We start from the raw sequence: 9,300 nt of genomic DNA, 5'->3' as shown, positions 1-9,300 counted from the left end.
GGTCAGTTAATGAGATTTGTAGTTTGAGCTTGCTGATGACCAGGAAAAAAAATGAGAGAGGACAACATTAGTGAAGGATATTAGGAACATCATCTAGTAATTAGAGACATGAATATTTCTGAGATCCTGTAACAACGCTGGAAGCCGTGAGATTTAATTTCCTCCTTAGCATCTTGGGTGGTAAATAATTGGGCTACTTTGCCCTGCCTGCACTTGAAAGTAAAGCTCATATTTTCTTGGTGAGAGTTGTTTCCACGCTTTGTGTTTTAAAATAGGTCAGATGCATGCTATCCCCTTTGGCTTTGTATTAAGTCATACTACATAGCTGCAAACTCACAGGCTTCTCTGAGAAGGTTGCAGTTTGCTGTCTGGGAACACAGGCTTTGGCTGGGAGCATTGATTCTTACTGAGAGTGCAGCATGATAGTCTCGCTCCCACAAGGGCTTGTTCCACAAGTATCATGTTAAGTTTCCTTCCCAAATGCTGAGATACTTTTTGGGTAGGATTTGGATGGGGGGTTTGTGATAAAGCCTTTGATGTTGATTCAAATCATCTGCCTCTTTCGTTACTCTTGCCAGGTGGGATCTGTGCCTTGGTGCATTGCCAAGCATGGCTCCTGCTGTCCTGCTGATGTCCAGCCCATAATGACCCCAAATACTCCCTGTTCAACTTCACTGGCCTCGCTTGCCCCTTGCCATTCCTCCTCTGGGTGCAGGTCTCACCTGCTTCTCTAGCTGTATAGAAGGGGGTTAACACTGTCATCTGCCTTTCTGACTAGCTCCTGCGGTTGAAGAAGAGTGAAATACAAGCACTTTTGAAAGGCTTCTACTCTCTATCGCTAACATCCAGATTGCAACCATGGTCCTGCTGCCCCGAGGGCTGTCACAGGTCTATGTGCGGCCAAGGGGGAAGGGAAAGCAAGAGCCTTGAGAATCTGTACTCCTGTGTCTTGGTCAGGTTTTTGAAATGAGATTCACTCATGAATTGATCATAATTTTATGAAAAACATAGTTGGATGTCAAAATACTACTATGTCAGCCTGCACTAGGCTTCTGCTGAACTAGATGGGGCTTGTGTACTATTGAGTGCTGAGATATGTGAGATTTGGCTGCGTCCAGGACAGTTGCTTTCATATTTGTCTATGCTGAAGGACCGAAAATTGGTATATTGCCTCAAAGTTTGCACAGGTGGGAGAATGACGTGGAAGAGTGAGTCATATCAATTTGAAATGGGAAAGGGGGCTAAAAAGCATTGTTCTAATGTTTGTTTTTCCTGTTGGTGTGACTCCATTTTTAACCATTTTATTATTCTCTGTAGTTATTTTTTGCACAGACATTTGCCAAGGATTAGTTTTTGTTTGGTTGCAAATATTGTATGGCAGCTGGAAGCCTTTTTATGCGGCTTTCAAAAGCTGAGAAACTGGTTGTCAATGTGTGAAAAGTTCTTTGCTGGTACTGTAAACTGCCTTTCATTAGGATGTTGTATATTTAATGATTGCTAGCCCAATGGGGCATGTAGAATTTCCTGCTGTGGTCTTCTGCACAAATTTATTGGAGAATGACACTGGCAATTTTTGCTGGTGTGCAACAATGCATGGAAAACATTTGCATTTGTGTAAAAGTGATGGAAGTCCTCAGGAACAGTTGCTAGGTTAAAACAAAGCCAAAACCTTTGTGATTCGAGATGAGTTATCTGCACACAAATACTGGCAGGTAGGGTAGCTGTTAGGTTTCATCACTGCCTCTGGGCAGCCAGAAAACTTTCAAATCCAGGATTAAACTGTTTTTCTTTTGGAAGAGAAAAGTAAAATATTGTTTTCTCATTTGTTTGCATGCATGTGCAAAATTACAGAACAGCAGCTATAAATTGGACCATACAACTTACAAATAGAAGTCCATCTTTCAACTTTTACATGAAATTTTGAGATTTGCTGTCTGTCATAAATCTTGCCCCAGCTTCTCTCTGTTTTGAGGCATTTTTTACTTGTCAGACTCTGTGATTTTTTTGTTTCTTGCCGTATTGGAAAGGCATGGCTCTGAATGCAGATGCCAAAACAACCAGTGAACTGGATGCATTGGATCAAATAGGTCTGACTGAGGAAAATATGATATAGCTCAGGCTAGAGGGGAGCTGACACAGTTCTAAACTAAAGCTACTTGAGTGGTTTTCTGAAGTCAAAATGTCCAGGGGTAAAAAGGCAATTTTTAGACCTATGACAGGAAAGGAAGCAACTGACACAAGAGCTGCATGAAGGAGATCTTATGTTGGCCTCAGCTTTAGGTGGTATTTGAGGGCCACTTTGCAGGCCAGACACTGCTGCTCTTGCTTTGAGCTAAACAGTAGAATATATATGAAAAATACATCCCACACTTTAATTTCTAGCATTTCGGTTTGATAATGAAATTGTGTCCGTGGTTATTCTGTTGATGTGTCCACTTTTAGATTTTAGTTGTAAGTCCAGAACTTGCATGTATTTGCTCCAAGACAAACATTAGTATCAAGAGCACTATAGTTCTGCTACAGTTCTCTCACATGGCTCAATCCTCTCAAGAGGGTCAATCCTCTTCCAGACCTACTTAAAGCTTACATGGAGATATTACAAAGATCCATTAGGATGGCAGAGTTGACTGTGACGTTACGCAACCTGACAATATCTAGAAGAGCTGAGCTAAGATATGAGCAACTTAATGCATGACATAGTGCATTGTTCAGTTGTGTAAGGTGATATGACTCCCATCAAAATGATCCGGAGGTAGGTGCTGAAAGCACAGCTATACAGAATGTAAACAAGACACATGCAAGGGTTTTAGTATAGACCTAAACTGTGCTTTGAGGTATTTTCAGCCACAGTACAGTATTCTCTGCAGGGAGGATAAATTCTCTGTGTGAGTTCTTGCATAATAGCATCTGAAAGACCCTCTACCATTTCCTGTACTGTCCTGTCCAGCAGATGATGTCTTATCCACAGCTTTGGAGTCTACAGCAATACAGAATGTTTAAATGTGAAACCCAGTGACTTCGGAAGTTTTAACTCAGAACACAGCCATGTTTTAATTAAATAAATACATAATGTAGTTATTGAGAGGGTCTGTCAGTGGGCCACCAAGATGGAGTACAGGGCACATGCCCTTTGTGGGAGCTGGGCTTGCTTACAGTCATGTAGAGGCTAAGAAGTGATCTAGTAGATGTCTACAACTACTTTAAGAGGGGGAGTTATGAAAATGAGAGTACCAAACATTCCTCAGAAGGTGCAGACGATATAACAAGGGGCAATGGCCACAATTTCTGCATGGGGAGGGTCAGGTTAGCCATCCTTTCTTCCTAGGAGTGCAGTGCAGCACCCAGGCAGGTGACCATCTTTGGGGGTTTTCTACAGATGACCTCATTCAGTTCTGCTGATAATCTTGCCTGGAGGGCGAGACTGGACAGGAGAGCTTCAGAGGTCTCTTACAAACAACACTTCAGTGATTCTGTTCCCAGTCTACTTGACCCAATTTGAACCCCCCAAGACCTTGAAGGTGCTTAAAAGCTGGGTCCACTCAGCATACCACCAAGTACAAGTTTCAGAAGAAAGCCTTCAGACATAGACACTTTGGATCTCCAGGTAAGTGTTGCTCTTCAGTATGAAAGTAAAGGTCTATTTCAGCAGAGGTTTTTTAATAATCTCCTATAGGAACCGCAGTGGGAGTTGCTGCTTCTAATGGAAAGTATACTTTTTTGACCTTGACTTCTCTCATATAAGCACACAGCAGCATGTATATATTTATGCAGGGAAAAACAATCCTACCAGATACTACTTTGCATATGTAATTTGGTTACAGGGAAGAGAATGAGAGAACAAGCTGTTTGTGGCAAATATAAATAAATTAATTCATTACTGCATAGCACTTCTTGCTGTGGCATGATAGGGTGTTTTCAAATCTTGTAGTACAAAGTCTTATTGTCTTGGTTTGACCAGATGGACTAATGATCTTTTGGGTCCTATTATCTATGATCTGATGACATTTTAAAGTATTTGGAATCTGTGCTAGACAAATTTTAAATACACCACTGAAAGACACATATAAGAATGCTGTTGGTTACTTTCTCTGCATTTTTTTTTTGTGTGATTAGTACTGCATGAATGTAAAAAAGTGATTCTTGATAAGTGTCTGTGAAGGCAGTTCTGATGTAGAAACTCAAGCAGAGAGACAAAGCCACTTGCCATGGACCACACAGCAAGTCAGATGCTTCTTTCTCTTCATTAATTCCGATGATAAAATGGATGTGAAATCAATTCTTACACTGATCTGGAACAGCTGTTGAAGATCTTTTAACAGAACCCAAGTAGGAAAAATGTCAAGCCAAAATAGCTCTCTAAGTAATTAGACACAAATTAATAAAACCACAACATGTAGAGTCATAGTATGAACTCTGATTTAATCCCAAAGAGAAGAGAAATCCGAGAGGAATTAAAATATTCTTGATGTGTATGTGCAGTGTCTTCTGTCTAGGAATTTATATTCTTCTCATCAGTGTAAATGCTAAATATCTAACAGGCAAGATTGAAGTGGTGTCTGTGGGGGAGGGATGGGGAAAGCAGTTAGAAACCATTCCACAGATGATGCTGCCCTAATTATAAGGACATCTTGTCACTGAGATTTGCCAGCTGGATACATTTATTGATCCTTAATTGTTTTGGGGTTTATATGTGATAGTGATGACTGAAGGACTCTCTTAATTTTTTTTTATTTATTTATTTTTTAATTGTACAGCTGAAAGTGTTGTAACTGTTTATTTCCATTTGGCTTTCATACTGCAGTACAATTTCTCTGCAGAAGAAATTAGCTTATCACAACATATCACAAAAGACAGGTAGATCCCTGTACATCAGGAGTAATATTCAAGCATCTGAGAAACAACCTCCTTCGTACCACTGCAGCGTTAAGATTATCAGGCAGTGAAAAGCAGAGCTCACTTTGGACGTACCCTGTTCTGGAAGGGAGGGAGAAGTCTGTGGTTCAAGCAAAAGTCAGGTAACCAAAAGCTCAGTTTTAATTTCAGATTTTTCATGTAATTCTTCACAGGCTTTTGAGTAAGTCATATCTCTCTATTTTTGTGATTAAAAAAGGGATAATCCCTCTCTTCTCTTTCTTTCACCGTGTCACAGAGCACTGGTGATTTGTTCACTCCCGAGGAAAACACGAACTGTTACGATGATGTAAAATGCTCTGTCTGCGTGTGGTTAAATAAGTGCAGTTTTCAGCGATATCTATTGCTGCAGCTGCTTACTTTGATGCAGCCAGCTGTAACTGTATGGATGGATGTCAGGCCCTGTCACTCTGTTCCCAAGCCTCAGAAGAGGTAAATGTGTTCCTCGAGTTTTCTTTTCCCAGATCTAAGCAGAGTCATAGGGTCTCATCCTTTCTTGCTGAGCAGAGGAAAGCAGGTCTGGAGCCTGGATGTCCTCGGCGGGGCTGATGACGGATGGCCCCTGGCCGGGGCCCGGGCCTGCTGTCTTGGGCCGCTGGCAGGGCCAGCGTCCTGGCGGGTGGGAGCCGGTGCCGAGGGCTGACACCGGAGTGCTCCAGCCTCCGTCACAAGGTCTCCTCCGTCACAGCTGTGCAGGTTGGACGGCTGGAAAGGACCAGTGCTGCTGCTTGCGTCGAGTCACGTCGTGTCGGTCTAGGATCTTACTGGATTTACTGTTACTACTTCACGTTCCCGGAGATGCAGGATCCACTTCAGCCACTAAAAGTTGATGAAATCGACTGGAGGGAGACAGTGAAAAATTTTCACGTGAAATAAAATCTGCCGGCGTAGTCTTTGTGCTCAACTGAGCACTGGCACCGCTTTGTTAGGCTGGGCTATTTCCTCAAACGTGCACTAGGGGGCACTTTAAGACTGATTAAGGGAAGCGGAAAACTTTGCAACACTAATTCCACATCATCACGAGCAGAGTAAACAGTCTGGTGCAAAACAAAATATAAAAAAAACATAAGCAATTAAATATGTATTTAGCAGCAAGTGTGATTCGATTCCTGTTTTTCCCCCAGCAACTGCACTTGCTGAAAGTGGACATGCAACTGAAAATTACATTCTTGTTCTAAACAGATTGTATCATTGTCATCTTGTTCTTCTAAATAAATGGACTTCGCTTTTCAGCATCTAGCCAAACACAGGATCAGATGCTATATTTTTTCTTTAATCAGCCTCTGTCTCTACAGCTATCTGTGATGGTAGGTTTGCAATTTTTTCGTTTCTTCATAGGAACTGTTGAAATTTCTGTTCTCCAACATTCTTGTTTATTTTATTTCTTTCAACTGGTTTTATCTGACTTAAGCCCATCCAGAACTAAAGTTCTGTTCCAGGACAGCCCTCTAGAGTGTTGCCTGAGCACGAGAAACTGCTTTTGCTGCCATGTTGATGTCCATTCCCTTGCCAGGAATATATGTTTGCCAAAGGGTTTGAATTCTGTAATGATTTGTCTTGTTAAGCACATTAGAAGGACATAATAATCGTAACTCCTAATTCTAACAGAGTTTTTCCTTCTGAATAGTTTCAGGAAAGTGTAGAAGTAATCAGATTAATTTGATAGATGCAGATAAACTAACAGAAGCGTAGCTTTGTTATACATTTCTTTCCACAAAATGACAGACCCTCCTTTTGCTAAAAATTTGATTTCATAGTATCAATAAGCTATATAAACTGTGAAAAGGTAGACAAGAATGACCCATTCAGTACTCTGCAACAGGAAAGTGTACAGTACATAACTGAGATGACTTGATGTCTTGCAACAATAGGTTTATACTGGTTAGCATATAAAATAGCCAGACAAATGCAAACCTTTTTTTGAGTTTCATTTGTGGGCTACATTGTCACTCTGCTTTTTTTCCTGCCTCATACATACTGCGTATGACTGCAGTTCACTCTTTCCAATACCAATGTTTTTACCTATTTTAAGAAGCTGGTAGAACTGTTCAGCATTACTGCACGCACTGTTTTTTTTGTCAGGAAATACTATTTTGTTGAAGCTGAAGCATTTTGTGGAAGCAATGATTTTAATAAAACTTTGTCAGGAAGGTCTCTCAGCATCAGGAATACTGAGACAGTGCTAAAAATATGTTCACCCAAGAACAGCTAACAGCCAGTCACTGAGAATGAGTGTTGCTTTTAGTTTGGTACTTATGCTGTACAGAGGCCTCTATACAGCCCTTATATAAAGGTGTATGTAGCTATACCTACCTCAAGTGCCATCCCAACCTGTTATGTAAAATTATTCTGAGAAAAGTCTGAAAAAGTTAGAAGACTAATGTGAACAGAGAGCTCTGCAGGCACGACCCAAGGGCTGCTTTCGATGGCAGTATCTGCATAGTCAGATGCTTGCTCTGAGCCAACTTCAGCCTGAAGCTTTCAGAGCTGTTAGTGTGCAGCTATGCCTGCAACAAAACGTCCTGCCTCTCAGGTGGACATCTAGGCACAGGCAGAGCTATGTGTTAATGGGGCTGCTGAGTGCTGAGCTGGAGCGGGTTCACAGCCAGCTGCCTTGGGGCACAAGTGGGACCCACACGTGGCTGCCTTCTCTGAGCAGAGAGGAGGCATATCTTTACAGTAAACAAGAAGAGTGTGTGACTGGAAATCGATAGGTTGAACTTAGCAGATGAGAAATGAGGTCTAATTGGTGATTAAACAACACGGTGGTTGAAACAATTAGATGTCAGTCCATTTACCTCTCTCCTTCCTGGAGGAAAGCTAGATTGAAGAGCTTGAATTTCATCGCTCCTTCCACATACTGGGATCCCTCAAGATAATTGTGGGCTTTGGTTAACCTGGACTTGGGAGAGAGGCAGACACTGATCATACAGTTGGAGTAAGAAGGGATATTAGAGGATGTTTTGGTTAATGGGCCTCAGTTGTCTGAAATAAATGTCTTGCTTTTACAGGCTACTTGACCCCTGCTGTGACCGCTTCTTAGCCAGGTAAGGCTGTGTCTTCTGAAACATTCTGATGTGAACCTTTGAAAAAAGATGAAGATAGGTGTTTCTTAGGTGATGGTAAAAGTGGTATAAGTTTACAAGGTTGCTGCCTCTTTGGCAGCTCTATAGTCCGCTGCTTTTCTTTGTCTGTCCACTGATGATTTATGTGTTAGAGAATATCTTTCAGTGGTATTGAATAACTATGCCTTGTGCCATTATATGAGGTTAGTTTTAAACTTTCTGTTTCAAATATAGTTATTAGTATTGCTTTGGAAACGTAGGTCTTGGTAGGGGTCGCCAAAGGGTCTTGAGTAAGCTTCTCAAGTAGGTCTTCCAGTCTGCGCTGAGCTGCTGTGACTATGCTGACAGCAACAATTATCTAGTTAGTTTAAAGCTAGCTTTGGTATGTATATGCAAACAGCAGTGATATCACATGTTTCTGTGCATGTGTACGGGTATGTGTATATGTACATCATATGACTGTAACATGGTGCTGTAAGATTCACAAACAGCTATTATATGTTCTAACTTTTTGATTTTGTAGGTGCTTCTTATTTTGTCTTGTTCTTTTTTGTTCTTAAAGTTAACTTAATTCATCCCGCAGAATGCCTTGCCTAAAAAGGACTTATGTTGACATTGTAATCATCCTGTGCAATGTGGTTGGTGGTAGAAGATTGCCTCATAAAACAAACAAACCCCCATCTAGAAATACCTCCCTTTAGATTTCAACTTTTTTTGCTTATGTGGGAGAAATTGTGGGAGAACTTGTGGGAGAACGAGGGAAACTGCATAAGGCACAACTGTTATTCTCTGTTTGCTAGCACAAGACACTACTGTTCTTTGTTATAAGTTTGTTGAAGTAAGCACAAAAGTAGAACAAGGTCGGGCCTACGTGACTGATAACAGGAGGGCAACGTGACCGAAGACAGGGTGCAAGACAGCATGCAGGTGGAGGAACTATTCGCGTGATCAGAAGACTTTATCCAATTAGACTATTGTTTAAGCGCGTGAACGGCACATGTTAACCAACCAACAAATGGCTTATGTGTGAGTAGATATTAGAAACATATATAACCGAGTGTTGCGCAGTTAATAAACGGAGAAACCGTTTGATCCACAGTATCTGTGTTGGTCCGTTTTCTCCCCAGGGCGAGTCCCTGGTGATGCATCATTTTCCCTAGATTGTTGCAGCGGAGAAAGTGCGGCAGCCTATTTTTCTGTTTTCCATAGTATGTTAAAAAATTAGAATGGTTATTGTCTGCTAAGAAGCTAAAGTGTTGTGAGCCTTAGAACTCTGATTTATTTTAGTGCTTACTATTGTAAAGAGATAGTAAAGTCATATTAG

The sequence above is a fragment of the Harpia harpyja genome, chromosome 2, assembly GCF_026419915.1.
Source record: "Harpia harpyja isolate bHarHar1 chromosome 2, bHarHar1 primary haplotype, whole genome shotgun sequence".
NCBI classification, from domain to species: Eukaryota; Metazoa; Chordata; class Aves; order Accipitriformes; family Accipitridae; genus Harpia; species Harpia harpyja.
This window is presented reverse-complemented; position numbering follows the sequence as displayed.